Source organism: Spermophilus citellus (genome assembly GCF_964194105.1).
Source record: "Spermophilus citellus genome assembly, chromosome: 3".
Taxonomy (NCBI): Eukaryota; Metazoa; Chordata; class Mammalia; order Rodentia; family Sciuridae; genus Spermophilus; species Spermophilus citellus.
The window spans coordinates 75889877-75907352 of NC_138184.1; the positions used below are offsets into that span (position 1 = coordinate 75889877).

The following is a 17476-nucleotide window of genomic DNA, read 5'->3' on the forward strand; positions in this document are numbered from 1 at the left end:
TGGGGTGATCCAGAGTGTAGGAGGACAAGGTGGGTTTTCTGCTGAGTAAGATTTTACCAGTGGTCTCAGCTACCCAGCTCCATCCTGGGTAGGCTCCAGGAAGATCAACAGCCTTACTGAGCTGGGCCTAGGGCATATGATAGCCCAGTAGGGTCAGCACAGCAGTCATGGGTCAATTCCTGGAAGGAACTTCTGACCTGGGTCCCTGGAGACTAAGGCTGATTCTATGCCTAAAAGAGCAGATGGAGGAAGTTGGGGCTCCAACACTCCCCCTTTGCCTTCTCTTGAACCCCAATGCTCACAAGAAGGCTCCCCAGTAGTCCTGACAGCTGCTCCATGAGAGGAGCAAGTTTGCATTATCACCAAATGCTAGCTGCTCCCAGAATCATGAGGGAGCATAAGATGATTTGAGGGGACCAGGTGTGCTCTGGACATCAGGTATTTGAGCTCTGGGAAATTTCCAACTTGGCCTGGATCCCCATCCTACTTCCATCTTTCTCTGCACAGATGGCATGGTGAGTCCTGTCCCTAGTCTCACCCTTTACAGGGCCCTCAATAGAACCCACCCCAGACCCTGACTTAGCCCAGGCAGAGCCTCAGGATGGAATGTTGGAATGGAACCTTTATCCTCAGGCACCTTCTTGTCTCCCTCTTACAGGCTCTGTGTCTGTCTTTGAGCTGACACAGGACACAGCTGGCCTTGGTGTCAGTTGCTCTGGGACAGATGGCCACCAGAGTCAGCTCTGGAGACAGCCTTGCTAATGAATATGCTGGGCACTGGTACCCGCAGAAGCAGAAGCCAGGTCTGAATTCTATGTGGATCATCAAGCTCTTGGTGTCCACAGCTTCTTTGGTGTAAGCAGAGGCAGCACTGCCCATGGGACCCAGGTCCCTATGTTGTAGAGCTAATTCTCCTGGTGGTGGAGCCAGTGTTTGTCAGCCTCGCCTTCAGAGTTCAACTTCTCCTCCCAGGCAACAACCAGCAGGTTCCAACATCTCCTGCTCCATGCGAGGCCTGCAGAACAAGGAGGGCACCAACAGACACAACAGGGGTGCACAGGGGCGACTGGCCCTGTCACTGCCACCTGTTCCTCCAGAGAATGCCCCCTAGAGGCTCAAACAACAGAACCCAGAAGAGCTGAAGTCCCCAGTTCTCTGTGATCATGACTTGAACTGATTTCTTCCACCACACTCTTCTGCCATGATGTTCACGCTTGCCTCAAGACCTAAGGAATGGAGTCAATTGTTTATGGATTGTGACATGGGAAACCTTTGAGAATCCAAATATATTTTTTATCTTCTAAATATTGGGGTCTTTTTCTTTATTCTTTTTTCTTTTCTTTTTTTAACAGTAGAATGCATTTTGACAGATTGTACACAAATTGAGCACCACTTCTTCCTCTGGCACTAGATGTGGCAGAGTCCCTCCAGTAGTGTAATCATACATGTATACAGGGTAATAATGTTTGTCTCATTCTACTGTCCTTCCCATCCCCACAGCCCCACTTCTCCCCTCAGTTCCCTCAACACAAACCAAAGTGCCTTTCTGATTCTACCTGATCCTCCCAGCCCCATTATGGATCATCAACTGCTTATCAGAGAAAACTTTCAGCTTTTGGATTTTGGGGATTGGCTTATTTCACTTAGCATGATATTCTCTAGTTCCATCTATTTATCTGCAAATGCCATAATTTCATTCTTCTTTTAGGTTGAATAATATTCTATAGTGTATATGTACCACATTTTCTTTCTCCATTCATCTGTTGAAGGGCATCTAGGTGGTTCCACAGTTTAGCTATTGTGAATTGAGCCACAATAAGCCTTGATGTGTCTGCAACACTCTGGTATGCTGATTTTAAGTCCATTGGATATAAACTGAGGAGTGGGATAGCTGGGTGCCTCTAGTCCAAGTTTTCTGAGGTATCTTCATACTGCTTCACATAGTGGCTGGAACAATTTGCACTCTCACCAGCAATATATGAATGTAAATTTTTCCCCACATCCTTCATGACACTTGTTATTGCCTGTATTTTTGATACATTACCATTCTGGAGTGAGATGACATCTTATAGTAGTTTTGATTTGCATTTCTTTCATTGTTAGAGATGATGAACATTTTTTCCAATGTATGTCGATTGGTTCTATTTCTTCTTCCATGAAGTGTCTATTCAGTTCCTTAGCCCATTTATTGATTGTGTTATTTGGCTTTTGGTGTTCAGGTTTTTAAGTTCTTCATATATCCTAGAGATTAGTGCTCTATCTGAGGTTTGTGTGGTAAAGACTTTTTCCCATTCTGTAGAATCTCTCATCACTTTATTGTTTGTTTCCTTTGCTGAGAAGAAGTTTTTAGTGTCTGTCCATCCCATTATTGATACTTGATTTTACTTCTTGCACTTTAGAAGTCTTGTTCAGGAAGTCAGGTCCTGAGCCAATGTGATGAAGATTTGAGTGAACTTTTTCTTCTATTGGGTGCATGGTCTCAGTTCTACTGTCAGTCTTTGATCCACTTTCAGTTGATTTTTGTGCAGGTGAAAGATAGTGGTTGGATGTAATTTTGCTACATATGTATTTCCAGTTTTTCCAGCATCATATATTGAAGAGGCTATGTTTTCTCCAATGTATATTTTTGGCACCATTGTCTACTATGAGATAAGCATATCTATGTGGGTTCATCTGTGTGTCTTGTATTTTTGTGTTATTGTTCCACATGTGTCCTTTGGTACCAACACCATGTTGTTTTTGTTACTATTGCTCCATAGTATAGTTTAAGTTCTGGTATTGTGATGCCTTCTGCTTCATTCTTCTTGGCTGCGAATTGCTTTGTCTATTCTAGGCCTCTTATTTTTCCAAATGAGCTTTGTGGTTTCTTTTTCTAGTTATATGAAGACTGTCATTCATTGGTAGAGATATAATGCAAATCAAAAGTCCTCATTCCCATCGGAATGGCAGCCATCAAGATTACAAACAACAAAAAGAGTTGGCCAGAATGTAGGGGAAAAGGCACACTCACACATTGCTTGTGGGGCTATAATTTGGTGTAGCCAATCTAGAAGTCAGTATGGAGGTTTCATGGAAACTTGCAACATAACCACCATTTGACCATGCTATCCCACTCTTTGGCTTAGATGAAAAACAGCTTACTACAAGAACACAGACACATCAATGTTTATAGCAGCACAATTTATAATAGCTAAATTGTGGAACCAAACCAGATGCCCTTCAGTAGATGAATACACAGAGAAACTTTTATATATATACACAATGGAATATTACTCAGAACTAAAAGAGAATAAAATAATAGCATTTACAAATAAATGGTTGGAGTAGGAGAATATAATTTTAAGTGAAGTAAGCCAGTTCCAAAATACCAAAGGCCAAATTCTTTCTTTGATATGAGGATGCTGATTCATAATGATGATAGCAGGGCATGGGAGGAATGGAGGAACTTTAGATAGAGCAATGGGAAGGGAGTGGAATGGAGAGGGCATGGGGGTACAAATGATGGTGTAATGAGTTAGACATCATTACCCTAAGTACATATATGAAGACATGAATGGTGTGAAAATACTTTTTGTACAACCAGAGATTTGAAAAATGGTGCTCTCTACGTCTAATATGAAATGAATTGCATTCTGCCATCATATATAACAAATTAAAATAAATAAATATTTTAATAGAAAAGTGAATAAATAAACAGGGGGAGGACATCCACCTTGTTTGCATGAAATTAAGAAATAAAGCCCACAGCAGCCACGGCAGTGGAATTTGGTGAGCATGCCAGTGGCTTTCTCCACAAGGAGGTGGTCTGATTCATTAACAGTGAAGCTCTCCTGAACAGTGGTGGCCCAGAGTTCTAAATGGCCTTTTGCTCTTATCCCTGGAACAAGGTAGAGGAGCGGCTTCGCACTGTGGTGGTGGACTCTCAGGTGCCTCGAGACCTGAAAAGGGAATGCACCTGAAGTGCCCTTGCCTTGGGCATGTGAGCGGTGGCCAGGCAGCGGGAGCAGCAGGGGCGTCGTGCCTGTCTGCTGCAGGATCAACTGGAGGAGGGTGAGGCGTCTTGCTGGGCTTTGGCCTCTGAGCTGCAGCGGCTGTATGAGGACCGTGATGATGCTACTACTCAGCTGCACTTCACTCAGGTTGTCTTGCAACAGGCAATGGATGAGCGTGAAGTGCTATGTGAGAGGCTACTTCAGGCTGAGAGGTCAGCCTTGGCAGATCCATTGCCCTCAAAGTTTGTACCTGTTATGGGAGCCCAACAGCATGGTGCTGTGGCATGGTCCCTGGAAGGAGAGGAACAGGCAGAGGTGGAAGTGTCTGGAGCACAGGGCATGCCACATTTGGAGGCCCAGATGCCAGCCCCAGCACCTTTGCTTTATGTGCCAGGACACCCATGTCCTTGGCTCCAGGCAATGCAACCCCATGTGCAAATGTCTGTGCCCCATCCAGTGCCAATCCCAGGGGGATTCCCATAATCAACCCCTCTACAAGCCCCTGTAGTAATGGAATCAGAATCAGCAGGAGCAACAGGCACAGCAGTGGCAGCAGTTGCACCCCAGGTGCCTCCTGTAGTGACCTATCCACCTGGCTTGTGGGCTCCAGTGGGGTGCCAGGAGGGAATGACTCTTCAATGTGTCCAGAGTTACCGGTGTGTCCAGAGTTGCCTGAGTTGCTGGGGCCAGGCAGAATATCCTGAGAACCACCCAGGCAGATGCAACCTGGGTGATAGAAAAAGCCCCCAGCAAAAAGAAGGTCCTGAAGGTCCACATGGAATGACTTCCCTGAGGGAAAGCATAAGCCAAAGCCAAAAAGAGGGTCAGGAGGCCCCAGGGGAAAGACCCCATGTGGAAGAGCATTAGCCTTTGCCTGGTGTTTTTAATTAAAAAAAAAATGTCGTTGGGATTTTAATAGGAATTGCATTAAATCTTTGTAAAAGTTTTGGTAGCATGGCCATCTTGGCTATATTAATTGTGCCTATCCAAGAGCATGAGAAATCTTTCCATCTTCTAAGATCTTTTTCAATTTTTTTCCTTAGTGTTCTATAGTTTTCATTGTAGAGGTCTTGCACCTCTTTTGTTAGATTGATTCCCAAGTATTCTATTTATTGGAGGATAGAGTCAATGGGGAGGTTTTCTTACTTTCTCTTGCTGTGGATTCATCGCTTATATATAGAAATGCATTTGATTTGAATGGGTATTGATTTTATATCCTAATTTGCTGAATGTACTTATTGGTCCTAGAAGCTTTCTGGAGTAATTTTTTGGATCTTCTAAATATAAAAGTATGTCATCAGCAAATAGTGATAATTTGAGTTCTTATTCAATGCAAATCACTTTAATTTCATTCATCTGTCTGATTGCTCTGACTAGAGTTTCAAAAAGGGCATCCCTGTCTTGTTTCTGTCCTTAGAGGGAATGTTTTCTCTTTTTCTCATTTAGTAATAATATTGGCCTTGGGTTTAGCATAGATAGCTTTTACAATGCAAAGGCATTGCATACATTGTTTGTATAGACCTCACCATGTGCATGTTCAACCATGAGTTTTTGTGGTATGAGATGACAGGGTAGTATGAGAAGCAAAAGAATGGATTCCACAGCAGGAGTCATGGAAGAGGAAGATTAATTCAAATGACTGGATTAAATCCTACTAAATAGAAAATAGTTTTGTTTTCAAATTTAAAATAAGGGGGATGTGATCTTAAAATTTCTCCTTCCTGAGAATTTCTTCAACTCTTAAAAGAAAATACTTTGTATATATTTTCATTCTGAATCAAAAAGACGTTTTAATTTTCTCTATCGACAAATGTTTGGAGGTTCAGAAAGACTGAGACATGTGTAGGTTTAGAATTAAAAACCAGGAATGGAATCTTCTTTGATTCTCAAAACTATAGCTATGCATCCCTTTCATCCCATGATTTTTTGATCAATGAAATAATTTTGGGAGTAAATCCTTTTTTTCTAATTTAACTTATTTTCATAAACAAGAAATATTAACATGTGGGTCTAGGTTTCAGTTTTTGAAGCAATACACAAACTATTCAACAACACACTTGGACATGAAAATACACTTACTAAGGTAATAGTAGCAGCTCAGAATGTGGCATGTGCTCACAATGAAAGTTCCATGTTGACCAGTCACCATGGTAATGTGGGATGCACATCTTACCTTCCATTTCCACTCAGTTGGTGTGGTGAGTTGGTGTCAGTTAAAGTTGGAGAAGAGTAGGGAGGTTTTGAGTTCCTGGTCGGCCATGGGAAATCTAACCTGCTGTGGGGAAGGTATGTTGTCAGTGATATTTTTAAGTCTGTTTCTTCAAAGGGCAGTTAATGTTTACCGAATATATTTTCCTCTTGATTTTTTCATCTTCAACACTGAATCTTCTCTCCTGAGATTTAAGTATTTGGTGATATTGTTTTATCACTCAATTCATATCTTTGCTTGTTCTATTGACCTGGTTACTGAAAATGTTTGTCTAAATTTAGAAAAATGAACCATTCCTAATGCCAATAACATGTGTGTCCTTAAAGTGAATTACAGGGGGCTGGGGATGTGGCTCAAGCGGTAGCATGGCATGTGTGCGGCCCGGGTTTGATCCTCAGCACCACATACAAACAAAGATGTTGTGTCCGCCGATAACTAAAAAATAAAATATTAAAAATTCTCTCTCTCTCTCTCTCTCTCTCTCTCTCTCTCTCTCTCTCTCTCTCCCCCCCCCTCTCCCCCTCTCCTAAAGGTGACTTCCTTTAGTTCCCCTCTCACTGAGAAGTAGTCTTCTTGCCTTCTAAGTCTGGCACTGAAGAACTGTCGTGGGTGCATCCTTCCTCCAATTTGCCAACTTCTCTTCTCCTGACAGCAAATTTGCACAATTTCTCAATATGCCAAGGAATGTTTTGGGCCAAAATATATTTTATCTTGATGAATACCTCATGTTAACTTGAAAACAAATATTATTGTCTCACTGTTGTTTGAAGTATTTGTACAAATGCTAAATAGATCTATGTGAGTGATAATGGTTTTGTAAATTCCTAGGGTTGCCATATCTAAGTACCAGCTTTCTTGGGTTGAAGTAATGTAAGTGTACTATCTTAGAGCTCTATTCCCTAGGAATCCCACATTGACCTGTTAGCAGAAACATGTTACTTCTGAAAACTTTAAGGAAGGATTTTTCCTGCCCATTCTTAACTGTTACTGGTTTGGTGGCCATCCTTGATCTGCTTGGTTTTCAACTGCAGCACTTTACTCCCTGCTTGCATCATCACATGGCATTAGTCTCTCATGAATGTGCCCCATCTTCATGAGAACAGATGCCCTATTTGGAGAATGGATCCACCCTGTTCAAAGAGGATACTTTTAATTGCTAAGATCACAATGACTCTCATTTCAAACCCAGTAAAATTTGGAGGTACTGTTTAAGTTCTAACTTAACCATGTTTAGAACTTAAACATGTATTTGTGTGGAAGTAATTTGACCCATAACAGAAATGATTGATTCAAAAGTATACTTTTTTTTTTTTACTTCCTGATGGATCTGTCAAGTGTTATAAAGGAATGCTGAAACCTTCTAGTGTAACAGTAGAATATTTAATTTCTCATTGTCGTTCCTTCCATTCTTTTTGTCTATTTTGAATTTTTGTTTCCTGGTATGCTCCTTCTCTTGCCATTCAGAAACAATCATGTTCCAGCAGTAATTGAGCCTGTGTGTGTTAAACAACCATCTCCATACACTCTAGACCCATGTCCACAGTTAGGAAGCCCTTGTAGTGTTTCTTCAGCAAACCAATATACTAACAGTTACTCTATATTTCCCTAGATTGCTATCAAGTCATAATTGAGGTGGTATCCATTGAGTTGGAAGCCCAAAAAAATTACATTGTTAAGGTAATGTGACCCTTCTTTGTCTAAGATATAAGTGTTGTTTTCTTCCTTTTAATTCAAATTCCTTCATGAAAATATGACAGTGTTCATTATAGGTGACTCATAGGTGGTGGAATTACAACTGCACATCTATTCCCTGTGAGAATGATTCAAGATGACATTCACATATGACAACAACCATTGTCAAGTGATTGTAGTGAGCATTTTCTTCAGTGACACTTTTCCTTGATAGAAAAAGAATTTTATGCATGTCATCAAATCGTACCTGAGAAATCCCTCATGCAAAGCTCATGTCTTTTCACAAGTGCCCTCTCTGCCTTACTTTGTGACCTTTGCCCCAACTGCTGTTTCCCCTTCTAGTTATCTAATGTCACCACAGCCAACAGTAGACTTGTGCAAATGATCTTCTGCTCACACTGTCTTCCATTCTGTATACAGGTAGCCTCTGCAACAAACGAGCAAAGTAAGTATTCTCAACTCCCTAACATGCTGAGGAAAACCTCTGTATTTAGATAGGTCAGACATTCCTTCCTGTTTCTATGTAAAAAGTTATCCTGGATTTAGATTTTGTTTGGAGATGAGGATTGGGATATGGTGACAAAGTGATAATCCAGTGAAGGATTGTGGCCATCTACCATGATCCTGAAACAGCTGTCTTTTGGGTAGTGTGCATTTATGTGAATGAGCATGGGGCGGTATCTCTGAGCGTGTCCATGTATAATAATTGTGTATGTGTTTGTGAGGCTGTGGGAGCTTCCTCAGAAATTCTCTTCTAACATGCCCAAAACAAGCAACCATTTTCTAAAAATAAAAACCCACACTAATGCATGATTTGTTTGATATAATTTCTTCCCACTTCATGACACCCAAATGTCAAGTTTTGGTTACTAGGCCCTCTCTGTAGACAGAGATGTTGCTGAGCCAAAAGATCCAGGTTCTTCACTCTGTAAGTGAAAGAAGCATTAAGAATTCAGGAAATTATCCTGATGGTGATGCTTTGGGATAGGGAACTGTATACATCACTTAGCGATATAACACACTCCAGGTGATTACAATATATTAGTAATAACTAATCTCCTACAGAGATGTGAAATATTTTGCATACTTTTAAAGTGGCTTCAGTGGTCATCTCTAGAGACAAACATACCCCTAAAGGTACAAAATACAAAACACACATACCACACCTGGTTCCAATCTACTGGAAACCCAAAGACTGTGCTTCTCATTCATTCTTGTTCTTATCTTTGCTGTATATTTTCACCGATGTCCATATCAAGAAATGCCCTGAAGGGGCTGGGGATGTGGCTCAAGTGGTAGCACTCTCGCCTGGCATACATGCGGCCCGGGTTCGATGCTCAGCACCACATACAAACAAAGATGTTGTGTCCGCCGATAACTAAAAAATAAATATTAAAAATATTCTCTCTCTCTCTCTCTCCTCCCTCTCTCTCTCTCTCTCTCTCTCTCTCCTCTTTCTCTCTCTATCTTTAAAATAAAATACATTAAAAAAGAAATGCCCTGAACTATTCATAAGCAATAAATCAGTATACTAATCATTATTCTGCATCCTCCTAGTTCCCGCAAATGGCATGGTGGAGTTCATTCCTGGAGAAAGCATGAGTCGAGAGACCCCATCAGAAGCCATGGTAAGGATGCTTATCTACCTCTGAAATCCAAGTGTTGCTCTTTAGTTTCTCTTTCTCTTGTAATGTCATATGGTTTCCTGGAGATGACATACACAATTTTCTGAGTGTGCAGATTCTCACCGGGGTGTCTGTTGCCAAATGAGACCTCACTGAAGGCAACATTAACAAGAAACAGTATCAACTACACACTGTGTGATAACAAGCTTTGTGCCTGGCTGTGGTTTTCCCTCCTGGCCATCGAATTCCTTAATTATCACCTAATATAGACCTGTGACACAAGTCCCCTAGAAAAGCTTGTGTCATTTGGTGAGAGTACATTTGCTTTGTGTTCCCTTGATTTGCCCACATTCTCATTGGATTTTCTAATGTCACCAAGTAAACAAAAGACTTGTGCACACAGGACAGAGCATGGCTTGATCTTCATAGTGACTCCTTTTCGTATTTACAGGAGGATTCCAGAGGATCCATAAGTGGTATGTATCCTCTCCTCACTCTCTTCCTGTTGCAAAATGTAGATGATGCCAAGGGTTGGAGAGTCTTCCTTCCTTTTGAGTGCAGAGTCTCAGTGATTCCACTACCTCCTTGAGAATGAGAAGTGAGGGGGTTGTGGTCTAAGTTGATAAAAAATATCTATGGCCATTCTGCACATTTCCTTGAAGCACCTGTGTGAGTTGAGCAATGTGGTTAGGTCAATGAGAGTTTTATACATGTGTCTCTGTGTGCATTCATGCAACATGATTCTGAGTGTGACTTTGTGTTCGTTTTTGCACATTTGTTTGTTTCTCTCTATATATACATGCCAAGATGCCAATGTCCACATGTTTAAACAAAAAAAGCCATCTCCATTAGATCATGATTTTGTATATGTGTAAATAGATCAAACTGTAAACTTTCCATGTGTGCAGTTCATTCCACACCAATACCTCAATTAACATGCAAAACATATCCCATCAAAACCCAGAAAATTTTCACGACACTCTATAAGGAAAAAGCTCGGTTTCATTCCTGTCACTGCACCAGTAGCAACTTCATTTAATAGCAAACCTCACCTGTCAGTAGGCCCTGTATTTAGTCAGTTGCATGTGATTGTTCACAACACTTCACTCATGAAAAATTTTCACATTCATATACATTTTTTGTGAGAGGTGTCGGAATTCATCTTCCAATCCCCATTCTAGGCACAAGTTTCTGGACAGGGCCAATCCTTAACAGTGACCCTCAGGTCCACCAATGCACTATGCTCACTTTTGGTGGACATCTGAGACAGAGGAGATGCACAGGCCAGAGGTTACTGTAGCTAAGGAAGGGCTTACTTTGCATGTTCCCACTGACACTGAAAACTACCTTATTGGGTCTTTTTGTAGACACTACTTTGTAGAAACATGTTTTAACTGGATGGATTTTCATGGGGCCTGATCAGCACAACTGCAGCTCATCTAGTTACAGAGCAAAAGGTGGGCTCTAGTGAAGGTCCAGCTCAGCACAGCAGTGGTGTCCGATCCTTAGTTTAGGTCTTTGCTGCCCCCTGTGTGGCCTGCAGGATATCACATTGACAGTATATATGATAGGTCTTCATACTGTCAGTCTCAAATGCTGTCTAGGTCCTTCTATTCATACATACATGGATACTGACACTGACTGGTCACCGTGAGGGTAGAACCACTGTGGTCATCATTTCTTCTCATCCCTGAACTCCTCCTTGGGCAGAGTGTCTTCATCTTAGTCCCTGTCATCATTTGATAAATGAAACTCTGTGCTAAGATCTCACTTGTTCAGCATGTGGGGCTCTACAATGAACCAGGTATCCACCTGGGATCTGACCACGACCGGCCAGAATCAGTAGGGAAGTTAAGAAGACAGCATTGTGTCCAAGCTTTTCACACACATTTCTTATGAGCTCTAGGTGGGATGTGCTTGACTTTGAGGGGAGCCATCTGGATCTTAATGTTGACTTTGTTTATATAAATTCCTCAGGCCCTCAGAGAGTTCCTGGCACTTTTCACTTTTGCATAACTCCACAGTCTACTTATAAATGAGGAGTATGAGAAGTGAGAACATGCTAGCAAACTGCTGTCCAAGGAAACCCAGGGGAAGGAAATTATTGTCTGCTTCATCTTTGAACTCCAGGTCTTGGTCATCCAAAAGAAGAGTATTTTTAATTTTATTTTAATTTTAATACAAAACTTTCAAAGTGGCCAGTAGACGCATATGCATAAGGCAGAGAACATTCCCATTCTCTTCTGGGCAGCTGCTCTGATGATGGCACAGTGTATATTCTGTGAGTTTATATTCCTGAAACTGTTGGCATCACAGTTTGCACGTCAGCTTGGTCTGTTTCAAGGAGAGAGGGATAATGTTCCAATGGAAGAAAGTAGTTAAAATTTGACTCCTTACAGCTCCACTCTCTCATTAGAAGGTTTGCAATTGTTTGCATCATCCTGTTTGAGGCCTCTGACTCCCCAGAACTCAGAGAGGGTCTGAGAACCCAGAACAGAGATGAGGATGATCCTGACTACTAATATTAGTATCACTATATTTTTCTTTCTAATAACGAAACCCAGAAACTGAATAAATTATACAGATGGGTGTGTTTAGCTTACAGTTCTGGAGATATAAAAGCATGGCACTGGCAGACACTTGGCTTTAGTTAATGCCCTCTTACCTGCATTGCATGATTGTGGTGTCAGCAGGGATGCAGGTGCAGGAGAGAGACATCACGTGGGAAGACACGAAGCCAGCAGGGACCAGTTGATTCATTTGCTCTTCTTATATAACAGGATCTAACAAGGGTTTGAGAAATCTATATTCTTCCTTCTGAGTCTCATACCGTCAAATGTCCTCAACACCTCCAAGCAGACCCTTCCTCACACAGATTTCACAAATCTCATTGTGGCCATACTGAGGACCAAGCCTCAATCACACAATCCAGTGTGGGATAAAAAAAACATCCAACCCTAGCAACCATCATAAGCTTAATTGTGCAGAAGAAAGCATGAGTCAGTCTTAAGTAACTCTGTTGATGGTGTCTGTGTCTCTAAAGGTTGGACATGGAACAAAGATTATGATTCAAGCAGTGACGAGGAAGAGCCTGCAGGTAGGAACAGCCCTTGGGGTATGACAAAATGGGAAAGGTTCCATGGTAAGATTTGAGTTCACCTACTCATGTGGGAAATGAGGAATGGGAATAAAATAGAAATAAACAGAAATATGTATTATTTTCATGAAAATAAGAGTTAGTAGACCTTCTGACATCCTGTTCATAAGAAGACAATTTTTGCTTTGCCAGTTAAACACAATCTTCCATGTTAAGTCCCATTCTGTCCTAAATTTGCCTCTAATAAACATCAAGTAGCTTGGCTTTCATTATTGATTATTTTTTGGCATTGTGCATGAAAGAAATAAGATCTGCACTTTAGGTTTGACCCCAAATGGAAAGAAACTAGTGGGACATACTTTTTAGAAGCACTTTGCAAACCTGTAATTGAAGCTCTCACTTGTGATAAGCAGTGAGTAAGAAGTCACAATTCCCCTCTGAATGTTCTCTTTTTAGAGCAGCAGTTTCTCTTCTGTGTTTTGTCTATTTCTGGTTGAAAATAAACTTCCAAATGTGGGGGACTTAAAGAAAATTGTTTCTGTGCTCCTTGAACAGGCCACTGTGTTCTCCTGTAAAAGAATGGAGAGAAGTTCCTCCTTGAACATGTTTCTTTTTTTTTTCTTATAAAAGTATTTTTTAATAAATTGATGTATTTCAATGTTGTAACATGATAGCCCAATGCTATATCAAGGTAGCAAAAGTGAAGATTCCTGGTATTTTATATAAACAGTATGAATGACAGTACGTTTGCATTCAACTTCACAAGAAATTATCTTCAGGTCTATGAAGATTCTTTGACAGCTGTAACACCTTTTGATAGTAAAGATGTATGTGTATGGACCGAGTAGACAATTAAAGTCTAACAACTGAGCTGCATTCTTAAAACATACTGAAGAAAAGAGGATACAATGGCAGATGGCCAACTTGTTGAATAAATCTGAAATCTTTTAAACTTAGTCATTTAATGAAAATATAGCATGTATCAAAATTAAAGGGTATTTTACAGAAATGGAGCCATAAGACATACAGATTAGAACCCTGAAGAAGCGAATGTGTTACTACCCGTTTCGTGATGGAAGAAGCCATGGAAATAGTCCTGCAGCTGTCTGTGGTGCTGAATCTCCCCATACACACAATGCTATCAATTGACTAAAACCAGAATTCCCTGCTCTGTACATATGCTGGTGATGGGTAACTTATGCTATTGCTGTGGGTCAGAGCAATAGTTGGCTGGAGTTCAGGCGTCAAGTGGAGGCGCTCTAGGATTGTACACAGCCTTCTACACTTCCACAAGTCACACTTTCCAAAGCTGATGCTCCCTTCTTAGGGTTAAAGAACCCCTAGGGTATTTAAAACAAACAGCAGAAACCAGAAACTGTTTACCTAATACTATTATTACCGTCTAACCCACCAGGAGAGATATGTTTCACTTGGTTACAACAAAAAGTATATTCCACTAAACTGATTGCATGTATATTAATAACTAGATTTTTGACATGAGATTTCTTCTTAGAGATCAGATTGATAACAAGATTTGTTTCCTCTAAGGGTGAGGAAAAGTGGGTTAAATTAATTAAATTCATTCTCAATTTGAACTGTAGAGAAGGACCTTCAGAGATTTTCTGAAGTAACATATATTTCTTTCTCTCAAACTCAAGTACAATTAGATTGCAAGGAACCTCAGGTCCAGAATTTTATCTGCTGATAGTATGGCCCAAGACCACTAATTATTTCTACAATGACCCTTTATACTATTTTTAAACTCCAAATGCTGCAGATGCAGATGAAAGTAAATACAACAAAATAACAATAAATTCATTTGTGTGCTGTGTTGCTGAAATATGGATAAACACAGATGGGATGTTTCTGTCTGTTCACCAAGAGGTATCCAACTAATGCCTAGTCCTGTGGGTCAGTACCCAGGTTTAAAACATGTACATTTGAATAGATTAGAAAACTGTAATCCACATTGTTATAAAAATCCCAAGCCAACTGCATCAAACATTTCCTACTAACATGGGTTTTGGTACTTTCAGTGAACAACTTCCTGTTAGAGCTTTAATGTTTTTTCAAGTCAACACTTCATAAAGATCATATACTTCTTTCTATCACATCTTTGAAAGAGGTGCTTAAATTACTGAGAGTAATTTGTAAAGACTTTCCTCTCTGGAAACAGAACAGTCAAAAAGTAGAGTGGCTTCATTTTCCTCAGGCCAATGCTTATAACCCAAGGTTTATTTTCCCTATTAAGAGGGTGTGCTTAAGTTGATAAAAATCAATCAAAATTAGCTTATTTAAAAGTTAAAAATGTAGTTTACTGAAAGCTATGTATCGTCACATAGAGCAATAGTAAATAATCGAATCTGAAAGTTTAAATAAATGTAAATAACTTCAAAACTAACAATATATATAAAGCTGAAGTCACTGCCTTGGATCATTTACATACTACATCCAATATTTTACCTAGGACATTCATTCTTAAGGCAGAAAAATTGAATTTGACATGTAATGACTTGCTTCTTACATCCAAGGGTCAAACTGGGAGTAGACTCGAGCAGACAGCTCTTCCTTGCTATGAGGATTTGTCTGTGGCAACAGTTTCATTCTTAGAGTATGTTAGGTAAGAGACAGACATTTGAAAGAACATTGATAAATTTGAGACATACAAATATGGTTTTAGAAAGAGGTCAATGAGAACAGGCATTCTGTTATGAGGTGAAACTACTCCCAAGACAAACTAACAAACTCTGACATACCCTTTCTGATATAGTACATAAAAAAGTATGAAATATCAAAGAATTACCTTTTTGGGGGGTGTGTTTCTTTAGACTCTAGTTTTCAAGGTCTAGTATAAAAGGCAGCCTGAATAGTTAAGAGCAGTTGAATGTCAACTCAAACTGCTACTCGATGGCTACCACTTAGGATATTCCTACCCCATCAACAAAAACCTGTGTGGGGAGGAAATTATAATGTATTAAAATGAAAGTGAAGCCCCTCCCCCAACACATGTGCAAAAACACTTGTCAGTTACAAGAAGACTATCTTCAACAAAAACATCTTAATTATAGAATCAGAGGCATCAAAGCCAGACACAAGAACTCCACCCTGCCCAGGTGGATGGATATTTGGGATGAAACCAATGGTTTCATGGGCACCTTGGGAGCTGTGCTACTCAGAGTGGGAGGAGTGTAAAAAGGAACTGACCCAGGGTCCCGAGCCCTCGGGGCTGTATGTGCTCCTTCATATCAGGCCAGTTTGGTTCTCTGCATCCTGGTGCCAAAAATGTTAATAAAACAAAAACAAGTCTAAAAGACAATTCTTAAGCAGGTGATGGTAACTATAATTGTGTAAGTACCTTTTTGTGTGCCTAAAATTTATGCTGTAGCTCTGGTATTTATCAGGAAGTGTACAAAGATTACCTGCCTAATTTTTGAAGACGAAGATTTTCTTCTTTCATGGTGGCAGAAGTCCATGCAAGATTTGTAAACAGCAATACAAAATACTGTAAACATAACTTAACAGAGCTTGTATAAAACAAGAAGTAACTCCAAATTTACAAGTGGGTAAAAAAAAAACCGAGGGCAGCTTCATACAAAGTTCTCCCTCCTGCGCCAAGTGATTTGTTTTTGATTACAAATATAATCCTGAGCTGAAAAACTGGGATTTGGGGGAGAGCCATCTTTGCATACGAAATATCCAAAGGATGCTTACTCTGTTTACTTTTCTCTAGTGATATTCAACTGCCAGTGACAGTTTTGAAGGTGTGACTTTGGAGACATTTATAGTTTAGTGTCGCGCCCGGGTCTGGAGCCTGCTGTAGCACTTGCCATGGCAGCAGATGCTGCAGCATCTTCTGCTTCTTCCAGTTCATCCTGGAGCTCTTGGCTGACACTAGACTGCAGGGCTGCAGGAGTGAGCCACTCCTTTGGGAGGCAACTCTGTAGAAAGGGTATACAGGAGCTGAAGTAGGCAAGTCGATTGATCCAGCGCGGAATCTCTTTCCCACAAAGAATCTCTGATAAAGCTGAAGAAAAGTGATTGCAGTTTTTATGCATCAAATGATATGCATTGCCTTTATATTCTTTTCCCAGTTCTTCTACAATTTTTTCTATATCATCTTCTAGGAAGTCAGTGCTCCCTAAAACAACAGCTTCTTTAAATTTAAATGTTTCTCCTAGTTCAGAAGCATTCCTGGGGAAATTTCAAATATTCCAGAAAAAGGATATGGATGGCCACCATAGGCAAATTCTCTTCCATATACTTCAATTCCTGAATGAAAAACTCCAATTCCAATAGATGAGGTGTATTCATTCATCCAGTACATGTCCTACACGTTGAGCACCTCTAACTGGTTAGCCCCCATCCTCCCCGCGGCCGCCGCCTCGTCCTGGAGCCGCTCAGTCTCCGCGGGGCGGAGGCCGCTCCCACCCCCGCGGGAGCTTCAGGGGGCCTGGGCCAGGCACTAAACGTACAGCCCGGCCCGCCACAGCCAGGGCTGAAGCATCGGGCAGCCGGGCCGCTCCCGGGCGCCGCGGACTCTTGTGCGAGGACCTGGCCGGGCCGGTGGCGGCCCGCTCGGGCTCAGGCACCTCCCCTCGGCCCTTGAACATGTTTCTAACCTCCAGTCTTCATCTAATTCCCAGGCCCTGGGACTAGGAGGAAAATCTGAATTTGCTTGTATTTAAGAGGCCTAAGTCCAGAAAATCAGGGAGACTGTGGCTGCCTCTTGGAGGAACAGGATGACACAGAATCCCTACCAAGTAAATGGCAGAATGTGAACTGGAAAAGAGCTCTTGGATGCTAGATCTATTTCTCATTGCAGAGGTGAGGCGATGGAGTCCAGGAGACAGGAATGCAGACA

General features: G+C 41.0%; 1 pseudogene across 1 annotated transcript; it reads right to left on the reverse strand.

Annotated features, from left to right (window-relative positions):
• Positions 1-15704: 15704 nt before the first annotated feature.
• Positions 15705-17209, reverse strand: LOC308644805 (deubiquitinase DESI2-like; annotated as a pseudogene). Its single transcript has one exon. The product of its transcript is annotated as a deubiquitinase DESI2-like (transcript).
• Between the last annotated feature and the right edge of the window lie 267 nt (positions 17210-17476).